The sequence below is a fragment of the Cebus imitator genome, unplaced genomic scaffold (genome assembly GCF_001604975.1).
Source record: "Cebus imitator isolate Cc_AM_T3 unplaced genomic scaffold, Cebus_imitator-1.0 Scaffold25, whole genome shotgun sequence".
NCBI classification, from domain to species: domain Eukaryota; kingdom Metazoa; phylum Chordata; class Mammalia; order Primates; family Cebidae; genus Cebus; species Cebus imitator.
Genome location: NW_016107340.1, coordinates 10,116,556 through 10,134,662, shown reverse-complemented (window position 1 = coordinate 10,134,662; position 18,107 = coordinate 10,116,556). Strand labels below are relative to the sequence as shown.

At 37.2% G+C, this 18,107-nt stretch overlaps 1 protein-coding gene across 8 annotated transcripts in view; it reads left to right on the top strand.

Moving 5' to 3' along the window:
- The window catches only part of SOX5 (SRY-box transcription factor 5), a 1,018,145-nt gene that overhangs the window by 185,074 nt on the left and 814,964 nt on the right, over positions 1–18,107 (top strand). For 7 of the 8 annotated variants that reach the window (XM_017522805.2, XM_017522797.2, XM_017522806.2 and 4 more), the window contains one exon: positions 5,339–5,415. The gene's annotated coding sequence lies outside the window, so the exon portion shown is untranslated. Of the gene's footprint in view, positions 1–5,338; positions 5,416–9,405; positions 12,859–18,107 lie in introns of those variants that run through there. The other variant, XM_017522802.2, reaches the window with a different exon arrangement.

Here is an 18,107-nt window from a genome sequence, read left to right as displayed (position 1 = left end):
TTCTGGTCTCTACCCTGAGGGGCTCTGTCCTTGTTGAATCAGCTGCTGATGCAATTTGCCCCACCTGGACTTTGAGCCAAAGAATCTATTGCTGACCTACCATTGCCTTTGGACTTGAGGTACCCCCCCCCGCCACCCCGCCTCTCCATCCCAAGCTTTCCTCAGTCTTCCTTTGTTTTGCGCATGCATGTGCATGTGTGTGTGTGTGGTGGGGTGGAGAGGGCAGAACAGAGCATAGGACTTTTCATTTTCCCTGCTCATGTGCACCACCTGCGAGGAGTAAATAACCAACTTCAAATCAATCAAGATGTTTTCCTTCCTTTAGCAGTGGTTTTTTATTTCTCTCTCACCAGGTTAGATGCATACAAGGCTAAAAACAGGGATTCCCAGAGAGTCCCATGCTTTCACTACCACCCTCAACTCCTGCCACCAAGAAATGTTCATGAAAGAGGACTGTCAGCCCACGGAGGCGTAAATTCCTCTACACAGCTGATGGACTTCTGCCCCACTAACATGGAAGCCAGATACTAACACTGACATGGAGAAAGCCTGAACCCTGCCTCTGAGCTCTTCATCCCTACCCTACCTCTTTCTTTGCTCAAAATTCTCTCCTCTTCCTCCCTAGGTGGGTGAGAGCTCCCCCAGTGGCTGTTTATGATCCGTGTTTTGCAAAGGGACGTATTTGTTTTGTAGATCTTCACTGCTTTTTACACTCAAGTTCTGTCATTCAAGTTTGTTGTTTAAGATTTCCAAAGGTTAGCTCTGAAACTCAAAGCCGATTCCTGGCCCCTCTGTTCTAGGTGGTGGCCAACCCCCTCTTGAAAGGATAAAGGCCATTAATCCAAGGAAAACAAGAATGAGACCTGTACAATATGGAAATATATTTCAGAAAGTAACATATCTGTTACAAGTGACAATCACCTTAAAATAAATAATTTTAATATTCCTTTAGTCATGGTTTAAGAATCTATCTCTGTTTATATTTAAATATCTATATATCCATTTTGACATCTGAGTATGTGTGCATATCTATAGACTCATGCATATATCAATATACAACATTCTGTTTCATAAATGTAATATGATTTGCCAACTAAAAATAATATCAGTTTTAAAGTAATATATTTGTTGTGGTGATATAAATACAGCTTCAACCCAGTTCCCTGTTATACCTTGCATATGTTTAAGAAAAGCAAACTAAATTTCTTTAAATAATTCTAAATTAACCTAACACAGAATTTAGCATATTGTACACACTGAAATATTGAATAAACGAGTGGGTTACTTTATCATGAAGGTCATTTAAGTTAGGCATTTTGAACAGGGATACAACATGATAAGATTAGTGTTTTATTTAAAAAAATATGGTAATGTTGTAGTAAATGAATAGAAAGAGAATGAGATAGGGAGCAACCGTAGTAACATATTCTAAACATACTCTAGAAAAACTACTGGAAGGGATTCCTTTTCAATGATCCCCATACTCCAAATACTTAGACTTTGCACTGAACATATGATCATTTTCCAAGTCAGTTTTTTTTTTTTTTTTTTTTTTGACACTGGGTCTCAGGTCTGTCACCTAGGTTGGAGTGCAGTGGTGTGTTGTTCTGGCTCACTGCAGCCTCCATTTCCCCGGCTCAAGCCATCCTCCCACCTTAGCCTCCCAAGTATCTGGGACCACAGACCTGTGCCACCACAAGCTGCTATTTTTTTTTGGGGGGGGGTGGTAATACAGGGTTTCTCCATGTTTTCCAGGCTGGCCTTGAACTCCTGAGCTCAGGCAACCCACTCACCTCCACCTTCCAAAGTACTGGGATTACAGGCATGAACCACTATATCCATCCCCAAGTGTGTTTAAAGAAGCAGCAATTACGCTTACCTTCACCCTTTAAAAAGACCTAAGAAAAGTTGGAAGTAATTCACTCTGTATTCGAGTTCATTTCTCACAGGAGGTAGGCAGTTGAATTTTCCAAATGATTTATCTTTATTATTATTTTTTTTTAACAATCTCACTCTGTCACCCAAGCTAAAGTGCAGTGGCACGATCTTGGCTCACTGTAACCTCCACCTTTTGGGCTCAAGTGATTCTCCTGCCTCATCCTCCTGAGTAGCTGGGACTACAGGTGCAGGCTACCATGTCTGACTAATTTTTGTATGTTTAGTAGAGATGGGGGTTTCACCATTTTAGCCAGGCTGGTATCGAACTGCTGATCTCAGGTGATCTGCCTACCTCGGCTTCCCGAAGTGCTGAGATTACAGGCATGGGCCACCGTGCCTGGCCCAAATGATGTCTTTACAATTTAGCTTAGTAATTTGCTTTATATTCCTTATTCAGAGTGGGTACAAGAATTGTCAGTTTTAGGAATAGCAATCTGGCGTCTTTATGGTTAACGAGACATAGCCCATAATCCACTCCTGTTTTCAGGGTGAAAGACTAAAGAGAAGTTAATATAAGACTTGCAGAATCCTGTGATCCTGTGTAACAAATTATCACAAATTGAGTGGCTTAAAACAATACCCATTTATTGGCTCACAGTTCCAAAGGTCAGAAATCCAACACGTTCTGGCTGGGTTTTCTGCTGAGGGTCTCATGAGGCTAAAATCAAGGTTGTCCAGGCTGAGTTCTTGTCTGTAGCTGTGAGGCAAAAAAAATCCATTTCCGAACTTATGCTTGTTTTTGGCAGAATTCGGCTGTTTGGGTTTTTAGGACTGAAGTCCTTGCTGCCTTGCTGGCTGTTAGTCAGGGCTTGTCCACAGGTCCTAGAGACTGCCTATATTCCTTGCCTGTATCCTTTCTATTCTGAAGATATCAGTGATGTGCCAGTCCTCCTCCTGCTTCAGATCTGCATCTTCTCTGTCTTTGACTCCTGGACTAAAATTTAGGATACATGTAATCGATTAGGTAAGGCCCATGTAGATAATCTGTCTTAAAAATAACCTGTGTTATATAATAGAACCTATTGATGGAATAAAATCCATTATATTCACATTCCTGGGCATTATGCGGAGTATAGTCAACAATTTCAGTAGGATCTTTGGGGTGGCCTTACTAGTTTGTCTACCAAGTTGTTATTTGTTTTTTGTTTGTTTGTTTGTTTGTTTTTTTAAATAGCAAGGTTGTAAGCAAGCTCTTGCATGGAACAACCAAAGCACTTAGGGGAAACACAAGGAATATATTATTTAACTAATATTTTGTTAGAAAACCAATTGTCTTTTATTTTTATTTTAATTTTTGACAGAGTCTCACTCTGTCATCCAGGCTGGAGTGCAGTGGTGTGAACTTGGCCCACTGAAACCTCTGCCTCCTGAGTTCAAGCGATTCTTCTACCTCAGCCTCCCGAGTAGCTGGTACTACAGGTACATGCCACTATGCCTGGCTAATTTTTGTAGTATTAGTACAGATGGGTTTTTGCCATGTTGGCCAGGCTGGTCTTGCACTCCTAGCATCAAGCAATCCATCTGCCTTGGCCTCCCAAAGTGATGGGATTACAGGCATGAGTCACCGTGCCTAGCCAAAACTAGCACATCTTTTAATGAAGTTTATTTTCTAACATCTTGACCTTGACAGATCTACTATTAATAATCTTTAGAAATTCTACTTGTGTGTGATTCATTCACTTCAAAAGGTTACTACCATTCATATTCCCAAAACAAAACAAAAACCCCAAAACAATTTTTTATCTATTATTGGGAATAGGGAAGGAATGGCTTTTACTGTTTGTATGAGAAAAAAATAAGCAATGGCATATAGTTTATATGTAAATATCACCGGACACAGTGGATCACACCTGTAATCCCAGCAGCTTGAGAGGCCAAAGTGGATCACCTCAGGTCAGGAGTTCAACACCAGCCTGACCAACATGGAGAAACCCCATCTCTACTAAAAATACAAAATTAGCCCAGCGTGGTGGCACGCACCTGTAATCCCAGCTACTTGGGAGGCTGAGGCAGGAGAATTGCTTGAACTCAGGAGGTGGTTGCAGTGAGCTGAGATTGCACCATTGCACTCCAGCCTGGGCAACAAGAGCGAAACTCTGTCTCATAAATAAATAAATATCAAGTCAAAGTGAATTTTAATGGTGAGGTCTTTGTTAATAAGTTCACTTGAGTAGTAAACTAAGCTAGCTTTCAAAGCTTTTTTGACTTTCTAGATTTAAAGAAGGAAAGTGGACAAGTTTAACTGACTCTACAGTTAGTGTCAAGGTTAGGGGAAGCCAGTTCTCTGCACAATATAATCCCCACTTCTCAATTCAGTTGGAGGTTTGGGGGTGATCAAAGCCATCCTCAGCTTCAGCAGTTTGCTTAAGAGACTCAGAATGCATTGAAAGCTGTTATACTCACAGTTATGGTTTGTTTTAGGAAAAGGATACAGATTAAAATCAGCAAAGAGAAGAAATAGGGTCTGGGGAGTTACCAGACACAGAGCTTGTGTTTTCCTCACTGTGGCATCAGGATATGTTACATTGCTGGCATCGATGTGTGACGGTATGCACAGAGCATTGCCAACCAGGTGAGCTCTGTTGAGCCTTTGGTGTCCATAATTTCTACTGGACTTGACTACATCCTGTTGATACGGCTGACCTTGTCTCCAAACCCTTTTGGATGTTGGTGTTGGGCCGGTAGTTTTAGTTTCCCTTCTACTGGCAAAACTGATACTGCTGGCCCAAACCACCCATCGTAAATTGCATTGTTAGACTGTTCAGTGGCCGAAGCCTTCAGGCAAACAATGACACTCCTATGACATTTTGAGTTTTAGGAGATCACCTTCTCATAGCTGAAGACAAATGCCCATCTCTTTGGCCAAGGTGAATTCTTCACTCCCCTAATGGGGAGGGGAGGGAAGAGGGGAAGACGAAGACAGTATACTATGTGTCAGGCAGCATGCTAAGCATTGTCTCCTTTAAACCTTTGAACAACATTATTAGAAAGAGACTGTAATTATCCTTATTTTACAGCCAGCTGGATTTGGTAAGATTAAGTAATTTATCCAACGCAATGTAAATAGTGTGGTGGAACCAGGATTTGCTGTTAGCCCAACTCCAAAGTTCATCTCAAGCACTTCCCTGGGTTGCTTCCACCAAAACTGAAAGAGTATAATGATATATATTACAATAACCATTTAGAAGCAATTATTCTCAAGAATTGAGTTTTCAGAGTAAAGTTGTCATTTAGATTTATAAGAATGTGCAGTGCTTCTTTAATAATGTAGGGTATGGAGGAAGAAAGTTGATATATGGATGGTTACTTCATTGAATTCGTACCTTCTGAATGGGATCCAGCCAGCACTGTACCATTTAATGAATGCAAACTCATATACAGGGGGTGTGTTATATTCCAGGTGCTGTGCTGGCCATTGGTGACCCAAAGATGATGAAAAATATGTTCCTGCCCACAAGGAGTTAGCGATCTACTGGGGTATGTACAATGTTCATGTTGTTATTTTAAATATTATGTTTGTTTGAAGTAGTATGTAGAGAGCTAATATGTAAAAAATATTTTGCAAATAAAATTTGCAAGAATTTGGCACAATTTTTTTTTTACCGAATGTACTAATGCTAAAAATGCTGATAATTTGGAGATTGTTGCTCATATAACCAAATCAATTAAAAACAGGTAGATTTCTGTAGTAATAGGGCAGATTAAATTTAAAAAAATGCCACTGAGACTTGTGTGTACTTCCTACAGTTGTGTGTATTTGAAGGCAAAAAAGAGTAGACTAGAAATGCCAGCAAAGCACATCACACATAGCAACAATGTGGATTTCTTCTTCACACATGTAACATTGACTATTCTGCTTTTTATTGGTTACTTTATTGATAACTGCTATCATTTGTCTTCTCTTACTTCATTAGTTCCTCCAATTGAGCAAAGTCTATATTGGGATAACATATGTCTGTCCTTCCTTAATGTTGATTTTTGCCAAAATATATATTTTATTTGAGTCATAATAAAAATTATAATAGTTTGTTCTTACAGTAAACCATGCAGGATGCCATGAGTAGTCCTGAAGAATTAAATATAGTAAATACAGTAAATATAAATAGAAAATACTATATTCCAGTGCTGTTTTCTGTCTTTTAAGCTTAATGTAGGGGAATAGAATTAGAAAATAAGAACTATAAATTGAACTTAATTTCCAGTAGTTCAAGAAAATGCTATACAACTCTAATAACGATGTATTTGGATATATTTAATAATTGTTAATACACTATTTAGATTAAACATCGTAACTGCTGAGAGTGCGGTTCTGATATTTTAAAACATGAGCACACCAGGAAAGAACATGCCTCTTTTTTTGTCAATATGATTTTAATTTTTAAAAGCATTTAATTACATAAACCATATCCATCATCTTTGCATAGATAAATGTTGTGGCAATGTTTTGAATGAAGCTCTTGGTTTCCTGAAGAAATTATGGATACACTATAAATTTACAAATGAAAGGTCATTCATCAGAGTTATAAATATGAGTGGTTCCCATGCTGATGCCCATGTAAACGTAAAGTGGTTTAATATCTATTGGCTTTTGTGTATAGTTAGTACTGCAAAAGAATACAGATATTGCCATACTTAACATGGTGTCATAACATTGGCAAAGCGGTGTGAACAACATGCAATATTTTTTGAATAGCATGGCATTTCTTTGAATTACTGCTGGCAACAGAACATAAATCAGCCTTAATGATGGATATTGCAAAGATGTTTATTAATCTATTCATTTAATTTAAAATACTCACTGTTGGCATTTATAGAGCCAGCCCATAGGAAGTGGCAAGTACTTCTAAACCTCTGCAGTTACTTTCAGGGGCCCCACAATTATGTCGGCTAAGTCTGGTTGCAGTTCAGATCAGAATGCATAAAAATTATTTCCTACTAGTATCTGCTAAAGATATTTAAGCAAAATGTATTTTCTTATATGTGTCTAAAGAAAATCTCAATTTGTTTCACCATTAAATGGATCTTACTCCATGGCTGTCTGTTCAAGTTCTCAGTTTTTAATGCCTATTTTTCTTACTTTTTATTCTTCCTTCCTTCCTCTACCCCTTTCCTTTCTGTCTCTCTCCTTCTCCACTAGAAAATTATCCTGCGTTGTGTAAGCGTTGATGGAAAATGACTGGAAAACTGACACAGTTGCTCTGTACCAAACTAATGAACAGTATATGGCATATGATTCTGATTAATATGTAATAAGATTAAAGACAGGTAGGATGGACAGCAGTCAAGAGTACTGAGGGGAATTTACATTGGATGGGAAAGGTCAAAGAAAGCCAGTAACAGTTAATGGAAGGAGGAGTCAGCTATGCAAATACTATGGAGTAGGATAGTATGAATGTGTGTGCATGTGCTTTATTAACATATGAAAAATTCAGGCACAGAGGTAACTTCTGAATTAAAATAATGTAAACATAATCCAATTTCTCTCCATCTCACATTCCACTAATACAGCTTCAGTTTCTGACTTTATTTGGTAGCAAGATGGTTGCAGGGGCCTTGCTTCAAATGTAGCATCCTCTCAGGCTTCAAGTCAAGCTGATAAAGAGAAGATGTCTTTCCAAGAAGGCCTATCAAAAATGTCTTTGTACTAATTTGCTCTGATTAGATCACTAAATAATCCTGTGCACCTCTCTTGGAGCAGAGAAGAGAATCACCTTTGTAATTTTTCACGCACTAGGTATTGGGTCTGTATCCCAGAAAGAAATGGGATACTATTAATTGAAAGAGGCTGCATTAATGCTAGGTAGCCAAAAAAAAAAAAAAAAAAAAAAGTGGGTTGCTGCCGGAAAAATCACAATGGACACATACACATATGAAAATTTGCATATCATTCTAGAAGATTTTGGATTTCCTAGCAATCTCTGGGTTCCAGTATAAGAAACTCTAATAGTGACATTGGATCAATGCCTCCTAGAACAAACAAAAACAGCATTGACACCCATAGCCATCCAGGATAATGAGCTGTTACTGGGAATATTTCCTGAATAAAGAGACAAAATGAGTATAATATGTAACGAGTAGTTTAAATGATAATAGCAAATTAAAAATAAAAGGAAGTTACATCGTTTTGTTAACTAAAGTGGAAATGAGTGGTTCAGCCTTGGGGGTGCTTCTTTGCTATTATTTGTATTAAAAAATGAGGCAAAATCTTTTACTCAAGGTAAGCACTTTATATTGGCAACATAAAAAGACATATTAGGAAAAGAGGTTTTCTAATGTTGATTCAATAGCATTTATTGCTATAGAAGCCTATATCTAAATCTCTTCAACTTCATTTAAAAAACTATTAACCAGTTCTATGAAAGTAATTTGTAAAGAAAATCATTTTCAATAATTATATCAAATTGTGTGTTGATTGGCTGATTTATTTTTCTTAGCCATATTTTATTTTTGGACATGTTGATGAAGTCACTTATTTTCTTAATAATTATTTTTGAGAAATTTATAAAGAATCGATAGAAGGTATAGGTCAGTCATAGGAAAACATGGGTACTTTATTTAAGAAAATTATACTTTGTTCTGGAGTACATGTGCAAATTTGTTACATAGGTATACACGTGCCATGGTGGTTTATTGCACCCATCAACTTGTCATCTACATTAGGTATTTCTCCTAATGCTATCTCTCCCCTAGACCTCCACCCCCGGACAGGCCCCGGTGTGTGATATATCCATGTGTTCTCATTGTTCAACTGCCACTTATGAGTGAGAACATGCAGAGTTTGGTTTTCTGTTTCTGTGTTAGTTTGCTGAGAATGATGGTTTCCAGCTTCATTCTTTTCCCTGCAAAAGACATGAACTCATCCTTTTTTATGGCTGCGCAGTATTCCATGGTGTATATGTGCCACATTTTTTTGTAATCTGGTCTATCATTGATGGACATTTGAAATGGCTCCAAGTCTTTGCTATTGTGAACAGCGCTGTAGTAAACATGCATGTGCATGTGTTTTTATAGTAGAATGATTTATAATTCTGTGGGTATATACCCAGTAATAGGATTGCTAGGTTAAATGGTATTCCTAGTTCTAGATCCTTGGGGAATTGCCATTGTCTCCTACAGTTGTTGAACTAATTTACATTCCCACCAACAGTGTAAAAGCGTTCCTATTTCTCCACATCCTCTCCACATCTGTTTCCTGACTTTTTAGTGATCGCCATTCTAACTGGTGTGAGATGGTATCTCATTGTGGTTTTGATTTGCATTTCTCTAATGACCAGTAATGATGAACTTTTTTCCGTATGTTTTTTTGGCTGCATAAATGTCTTCTTTTGAGAAGTATCTGCCTACATGGTGATTATTTTTCTATGCAACTGGGGAGAAAATAACCTTTTAACAAGGTGAAGACAAGAGTAGCTCTCACTGAGATGGAAGTCATAATTATGCTTTATTTTCACATAGATTCCTTAGTTTCTTGAAAGAAGGAGTTAGCTTGGAATTTTAAGTTGCTTCACTTGAGCACAACAGGAGTTTTTCCTCTTGAGCAACTCAAAATATCACTCAAAAATGGGAAAGAATTCCTTGTTTGCCAGATATTTTTAAGGAGTAAATATGTTAAAGAAGGTACAATGTGTCACCTTTTGTCTCTGCACAAATGAAAACCCTGTGAATCTAGCCCTGCTTCTCATGAATGGATAAACTTTTGAACCAAAAATCTTCCATTATTACTAAAAGAAGTTGTTACTGCTCCTTAAGTTTAATACACCCAAGTTGTGGAGAAATGTATCATTTTTCCCCTACCAATTAATGCCACTGACATACAGCTATTAAGGGGGATGATCAGCTTTCAAAATAGTTCTGCAAAGGCCATCATACGTCTGATTATGAAGATTAACATGTTATTTAAAAAATAAACGCTTTCCCCAAACCTCTCTTTGCCACCAGTTCTTGCTTCGACTGAGATGTTCATGGATTTCTGATCATTCTCTGTGTATATAGATTTTGTTTAGTTTTCCTTTCTAGATTAAAACATATCTTTACATAGCGTCAACTATCTGTGAGTAGAAAACAGCAGGCAGTTCATTAGAAGAAAAGTGATTTACAGATTTTCTTGCTATGCATTCCTTTCTTTGAGTTTCAGTTCCAGTTTTAATTATAACCTGGCTAGAGAATTGCTTCTCTCCATAGTAATATCAGTCATCAATAGAGTTTGGAGGAAAAGTAAATTTCTCACTTATATAAGGAATAAAGAACAAATTATATACATGAAAAAATGTTAAGTTGTTTTTCAGTTTTGGCTGACAGAAATCAATGGATATTTTTAAGGCTGTAGGTTAAGGCAAGAAGACTATGTCACTCCTGTAGTCCTAAGGACAGAAGATAAAGGATCAAAATACCGTAAGAGAAATCCAAAACATATATTTTTTTATTTGGTGTCCAATTTGGCTGTGTAGGTGTGAGTTTCAGATAAGATGAAATGCATTTACACTTGTGAATTGTGCAATTATTGCCTGTTATTAATTTTATGGGCTTTTTAAGGAGAAGAATGAGTTTCATTGAGAACCCCAAAGCATAGATTTCTAAAGACAGTTGCCTCTCTGAATAGGACATGAGCTAAGGACTGAACAGAAGGAGAAAATTCACATACATTTTTGACTTTCACTTTAGGACTCTTGAAAGTTTCAGTCACTGATTGGGATTTTTCTCTGACTAGGAGTCAAAGAGACAAAGCAGCTAATCTAAATAATCTTTCCCAGGTCTTCTAAAAGTGCCTACAGATGAAAACATGTCAGACGACTGGTCCAATAGGGCCCGAAGGTTTTCTGTTTGTTTGTTTTAAATCCATTCTTTCTTGAGAAGGAAATAAAAGCCTGAGGTTGGCAACAGATTTGGGCCCTTGCCACATTCCCACCTCACCTTCATGGACATCTCTCTACTTCAGAGGAAGTTAATATTTTCCAGAGATGTTCCATAGGTATTCTAAATCATACAGCAGACACCTGCTCCTATATATGGGTATGTTGTTCACCTAAGAAGAATCAGACTTGATTTTTTTTTTTTTTTAGTGTGCTTCCTTTAAAAATCCCCATTAATCTCAGTATGCAGAATTTAGAGGGAAAGTTGGGTTAAACAGTTGACACTGTTTAATGTAAATGATTTATGATTATTCCTTATGTATACACAATAGGCTCTTTATAAATTAGATTGTCCTTGGAGTAACATGATACATAAATGTTATTGCTATAAATTCTACACTTGGCTATATATTTTGTATCATGTAACCAGTGGGCTTATAAATGCTGACTATTTCAACCTGCACTTTCTACTCAATATTGTAAATGGTGACTTAGGTAAGCCTAACTGAGATGTATACAGAGGCAATCAAACTGCAAAAGAACAGGACATGCTGGCACTGCTCCAGCATGGCTTCTGGCTGTATTCCAGAAGAGATGGCAGAAAGAAGAGACGGAGGAGAAGGTGAAACTCTTACATATATGTAGCACAAAAAGCAATCTAAATTATTATTAATTGTTTTTTTCTTTTGCCCAGTAAAACCAAGAGTCTAGTGAGGGAGAAAAGGGGAAAAAGCAGAGCAAACAGGAAAAAAGCATTAGTAAAACCAATTTATCAAAATGTAGTTAGATGCTATTTCACAGGTGAATTTTCATTATAGCATTAAGTGAGGAGAAAGTTAATAGCTCTGTAATTATAAATGTTTTAATATCAATACATATTTTATGTGTTTTTATTTAGTGTGTAATAGAAATAGTACATATTTTTACGTTTCTGTGAATTATGAATTTGAGGAATTGGGTTTTGAAAATCAATTCCATGGGTGGATCAATACACTTTATTATGTGCATAATGCTGTTATACTAATAGCCCTCTTTTTTTTTGTTTTTTCTTAACCATGGTATCTTACCTTGCTGTGATTTTCTTCCTAAGATCCTATAGAATTTGAGAGTAAAATCCCTGAATCATGGGTCACTTAGATCCAACTAATTGTTAAATATCAAACTCATCCAAAGTGTTGCGTTAGAGGGGAAAGTGCTCATCTTCTGGAAGGGAAAGCGCCCCTACGACTGACCAGCCAGGTTAATGATGTCAACTCCTTACCTGATTACAGAGTGCTATCATCAGGGCTGACTGGAGTTGTACTATGCACTAATTTGTGTAAGGGAGAACTGGGCTGTGAAGAGTTCTGTATATAGTGTCTATTCTGATAGTGATTTTATAGTCCATTTTATAGGCTAAGTGTTCCCGTTGAATCCCTCTCCCCACGCCTTCTTAAGTATTAGTGTCTACACAATTGATCTGGTTACCCGTGAAGTCAGTCCAAATTTGCTGTTACAGTGACTGAAAATACAAGATCAGTAATTGTAAAACCTAGAGGTTACTGTCTTGCACAAAAGGACTAAATCTTAGCAGGAAATCCCCAAGTGAAAAAATTAAGGGACTGAAAGCACTCTGTATGTGTAACTTGTAATAACAAATATTATTTTTTTGGCTGTGATATTAAAGGATATGTCCAAATGTGCTCCTTATGACTTTTGTAACATACTTTTAATTGTCATACTCTGGAGCTACCCTAGTGCATGCATGGGAAAGAATATACATATGCACATATCTCTATATTTGTAGGCACTATAGTCAAAACACTTATTTGCCTAGCTGACTTAGCTGCATAGTTGAGTTACCCACCAACCATCAAACCCTCTAGAGGAAATAGGACAGAAAGGTCACACAGAAGCAGCAAAGCCAGTGATGTCTTATAAAACAGTTATTTAAGTTCTCGGTGGCACTGCTCATCTTCTGGAAGGGAGATCACTCCATTCTCTGCCCATCCCTGTTGTCATCGGCAGTAGCTCTGGACTCTTGGAGTAGTAGAAGAAAGCCTATGCTACCTTATTCCTGTTGTACACTCAGGTAAGCCTTAACTGAAATCCAGAGACTGCTGTACCAGACAGGCTAGACTATGGGGAGATTCTGGGGCTGGTAGAGGTCTTTACAGAGCTCGGTTCATCTGTCCTGTCAATTGTAACCACCGTTTAAAATTCTACTTTTTCTTAGAGGAGGTTAAATTTAAATGTAAGACCTCTAGATTTGTGCACATACACACAGACACATACACATACATATAAAATCTGAAAAAGCCTCATCACTGTTTGTTCACTGTTTGTTCGGTTCAGAATACTTAGGGTCCCTGTCATTTATTGAAGACTTTCTTTGTGCCAGGAATTGTTCTTGGGCTTTGCATGTATTATATAATTTCAGCCTCCTACAGTACCTCATGAAACAGGCACGATTATTATACCCATTTTTTCAGCTGAGGAAATGGAGACAGAGAGAAATTGAATAACTTGCCATGGTTCAACAGCTAGTAAGAGGCAGGGCTGGATTCACACCCAGGCAGAGTAATCTCAGGGCTCAAGCACACATTTTGCTAGGTTGATTTGTAAGCAACATGCAGTGCTTCATGCATGAGAAGAATGCAATGGGACCATGATTTAGCAGGAAATGGGATCTGTGTTTTTGATGTAGTAATGGTCATCTATCTTCCTCTCTCAGGCCATGATGTGACCAATGGCAAACTTTTTTTTTTGAGAGAGACAGTCAAAACTGTGTCGAATACTCTATGGCCACAGAAAAGAAAGGAATGTGCTGGTTGATATGAGGATCTGACCTAAGACCTTGCTTTCACTATAACTACAGTAAACAAGCCAGCTAATGAACCATAGATGTTTAGTGTGTCATCAGCGTCTTTCAATTTTGTCATTCTGGTTAGCTACCATCAAGAAGGACGGAGTGCCCTCAATGAATATGTATTTAGTACTAGATATAGCAATTTATTCTTTTGAAAAGCACTTTATCATTTTGGGTTCGATAAATGTATAAACAATAATCAGTAGTTAGGGGTTTCAGGCGAAAATGGATGCCATTATTAGTGATTTAACAACTTTTCCTGTGAGTTCCATGTGTATCACTCAGATGGGATCATGCAACCCAGAGACACATATATCCAGTTTTTAGAACAGCTCACTTTAAAAACCTCTTGCGCTATGAACCACTAGGCTCTCAGAACTACAGCAGTTACTAATTTCCAGACTTTGGATGTGTAAAACGAAGTACTCACACAAAAAACCTAGAGGCTGCATAGGTCAGAATATTTGCTTAAACTAATAAGATGAGCTTTTTCAGTTCCAGCTCTCCTTTTCCTATCTCTTTGCCTTGTTAACAAGGCCTTACTCCTGTTCAGTTACCTAGTGCCATGATCCCTCTACTTTTTGGAATTTTATTTTAATTTGAGCTGACTTTTCTAGTTCATGTAAAGAATTTCCATGAGAAGAATAAAACATAAGGACTATTCATTAAATAAGAATGATGAAAACACGAAATTTCACCCAAACTGGGCAAAAGTGCATCTCACAGCACAGAATTCCATAACATTTTGAAATTTGGTCTTTATAGATATTTTTCTCTGCCTGAAACATGTGTGCTGGTTCTATTTATATAAGGGAATAGTGACATCCTGTGTGTAGCTAGACTAATTGCCTCTGTAATTAACCTATTTGAGGAGGAAGTTACACAGAAATAAAATATCACTGAGTACTGAAAGAGGCAATTTTGTTTTAAAGCAAACTTCTAACTTTACCAAAGGTTGTGGATAAAACAAAAAGGTTCTGTACACTTTCCTTATTTAATTCAGCTTTTCCCTTCCCTCCTTCCCTTCCATCCTTTTTCTTTTCTTTCTTTTCTTGTCTCTATGTAATTCCACTAGTCCTCTTCATTTTCTCCCTATGACTTTAATAAGCTAAAAATCTAATTGATATGAGTGAAGATTCTATTTTTAAACCTAGAATTGGGGAATGATGTAAGTACGGTAAAAAGAGACAGCTTTTTTGTTTTCGAGGCTATTCAAATGTCTTTGCCGGTCAAGAGTAGGTAGGATATGTGTAGAATCATTTGGATGTCTTAGTGGCTGATGACAAAAAATGTTAGCCTTTTTCCTTATCCTTTGATAAAATATGTATTAATTAAATTTAGAAAAGAGCGTGAGAGCATGCAAAAGCAGGGTTTCTCTTAAAACTAGCAGAAATTACTGGAAAGCAATATGTTGCAATAGAAATAGTACAGTTTTTGGAGTCTGAATTATTCAGATCTCGTCCTAAAAGTATGACTGAGTGGGAGCAAGAGGAACAAATTCTTCCTCCATCCCCATTTTCTTTAGTGCACCTTGTAAACATTTCAAAAGGTATTGTGTTGCCCAGACATTTGAGAAGACAGTGGGAGAAAGTAAAAGCAAGATGCATGTAGAGAAATTAGTCAAAATTATCCTGTGGTGTGTGTCCTAACTCACCTACCAGACAACAGCAAGACAGGAGCATCAGGGCCCTCACCCAGCCCTAACCCCATGAGTAATCTTCTGCCCCAACCTCATGAGTAACCTTCTGCCCCATAATCAAAATGATATTTTGAATCGGATCACCTAAGACTTTATGAGATAACGTGATATAATTTTCAACTCAGGTAACTAAGTTTGTATTTTGCACATTATACGGACTTTAAAAAGCTCAATTTAAAGCTGTCCCAACTACCAAGAAGAAATTCCATTTGAAAAATAGGAGAATTTAAGGCGAAGAAAACTTAGTCACTGCATTATATACTGATTAGCATGGAAGAGTTGGAATAGAAATATTTCCAGGGTTCAAAACATGGTGGACTTTGATGCCTTAGTTTCTTTGACTGTGAAGTGGGGATAGATATTCACCTCCTTTCAGGTAATCATGAGACTTTAGTGAAGAAGCATGTGTGTATTACTACCCAGAGTGCCTGTAAATAAATGCTTAATAAATAGTAGCAAGTATTATTTTAGATAATATTTGACAAAGCAAAATGATTTAGATACCAAATAGTTTATCGTAAAGGTAACTAACTTTATCTGGTTGAACTGTTCCTCAAGTGGATTTGATTAATGACCTATGCTCACCATTTATTGCTTTGTAATTTTTATTGTAGTAACCTTTCACTTTTATTGATAATTTATATTAGCAGTAACTAAATTACCATTCTTAGAAGACAGTGAAAGGACAATTTTTTTTTGACAGTTAAGTATTGGGAAAGATACAAAACAGAGGAGAAAGGAACACTTCAGAGACTTTTCCTGTGCATCACCTTTGTGATTAATCCTATAATCTCTAATGATTATTGGAGTTCTTTGCAAAGAAAGCTTCTTATTGGTAAAAGGAAATCCTCAATTTTGTATAAGATAGTTATTCAATCCTAGCTATGTTTTGGCATTTGTGCTAATTAAATGTAGTCTGTAATTATTGAGGTGTCCTACATTTTTACACAAACCTCCCATCTGTTTTATTGGTGATTTTCGATAAGATAGTAAAGAAACTCAGAAAGCCATCCTCTAGAGATTCAGACTCAGTTGCTTCTTATTGTCACAAAATAGTTCATTCATCCATTCAACAAATATTTATTGGATGCCCATTACATGCCACACACTATGCCAGTCTTGAAAATATGGTAATGAACACAGTAGACAAGAAATGGATTTTATAGGCAGAGAGAGCAGGCAAGTAACCCAAAACTAGGGGTTGTGATAAAGTATGTAAGTCTTAAACTACAGAAAATTTGTCAGGTGTTTTGGCTAAACTGAGGCGTACCATTTCAATTGCAGTTGGCAGGGTAGGAGTAGTCTTGCCTGATTTTAGTTTCTGTAGTGTTTTCCCTCTGCTTCCACTGGAACCTCCTGCTTTGCATTCTAGTTCCCTGTGATGATGGCATGTTCTCTAGACTGCAGGATTCTGAGGAGGCAGACAGGATGCACATGTGATTCTCCTTCACATCTTCGCACAGAACCTTACGCTCGTGCACTACATATAGAAGGCACTAAATAAATGCTGTTGAAGGCATGCTGCAAGGAAGAAGTCCTAAAGCCTTACTTCTCTTGTCTTAAAAACTCTTAAATGCTTTACCTTGAATTTCTCCTCTTTCGTGTTAATGGCATTACAGGAAGGTAAATAACCAAATGAAAGTTATTATTTCTCCCCATGTACCGCTTACCTATTAGTATCTCAAAATGTAATCCACACCAAACTTCTCTGGAAGAATTACTATTTGTAAAGACATTCAAAGTTTGCTATACAGGAGTCTGACTTTATTTGCCACATGCAAATAAGAATGAAATAATTATTATTTGTGGTATACATTGGGACCTCATGATCAGCCTTTTTTTTTTTCTCTGCTGCTGGATCTGTCCAAAGGGTTAATATTTAGCATAGTTAGTGTCTAGTTTTAAAAAGTCAAAACTCTTCATTGGTTAATAGAAAGATACAATGTGTAGCTAATGGTTTAGTATTCATCTGTCATCGCTTAAGTCCAAGTATTCTGAAACCCTACAAAATAAAATTCAAAGATTTTTTTTTTAAAGGAAAAATCATCATCTTTCACACAAACTAGTTTGTTGATTAAGAAGATTCAGAATTAAGAAAAGATTTGGGTGAAAAGAATGAAGCCTTGCGTGTGTTCTGGTAGGAACCGAGGTGCGCTGAGATCGAGAGACCTGGCGTGGTGTTGCCTGTGAACTGGGGTGTAATTTAGTGAGCTGACAGGAGGAGTGAAGTATCTCCTCAATATCTGTGTTTGGCAGAAGAGATGAATGCATACATCAGGAAACAATGTTGAAGTGTTTTATTTCCTTATTTCAGCCTGTCAAACTGTCAGTGTAGTTAATGGCCACCAAGAGAGAAAGAGAGAGAGAGAGAGAGAGGAAGGAGGGGGAACAGATTGAAACAAAGGTGCTATGGAATCTGCAAAGAAAGAAACCAGGAAAGCATTTGCATGTTTCTGTGGCATAATGGCCAGTCAGACTAAAAAATAACTCAGTGTATCCATCTCTTTACTAAAGCCAGATGTGCTGGCTCCCTACCTACCATCCCTGTACCCCCACGCTTTCCTTCGTTTCTGTCCCTAATCATTGCTTCACTTCACTTTGAGCTCTGTTTCCTTTCACTGGAGTCTAGATTGATTATCAATAAAGGATTATTTCATGCTATATTGGTAGTATCCAATTTTGCTAGTTTTTTAAGTTTGCTATCTTGTTTGTATTCTGCAGAAAATCTGATATTAATGCTGTTTAATAATAAAAATGTTTACTTTTATGTGAA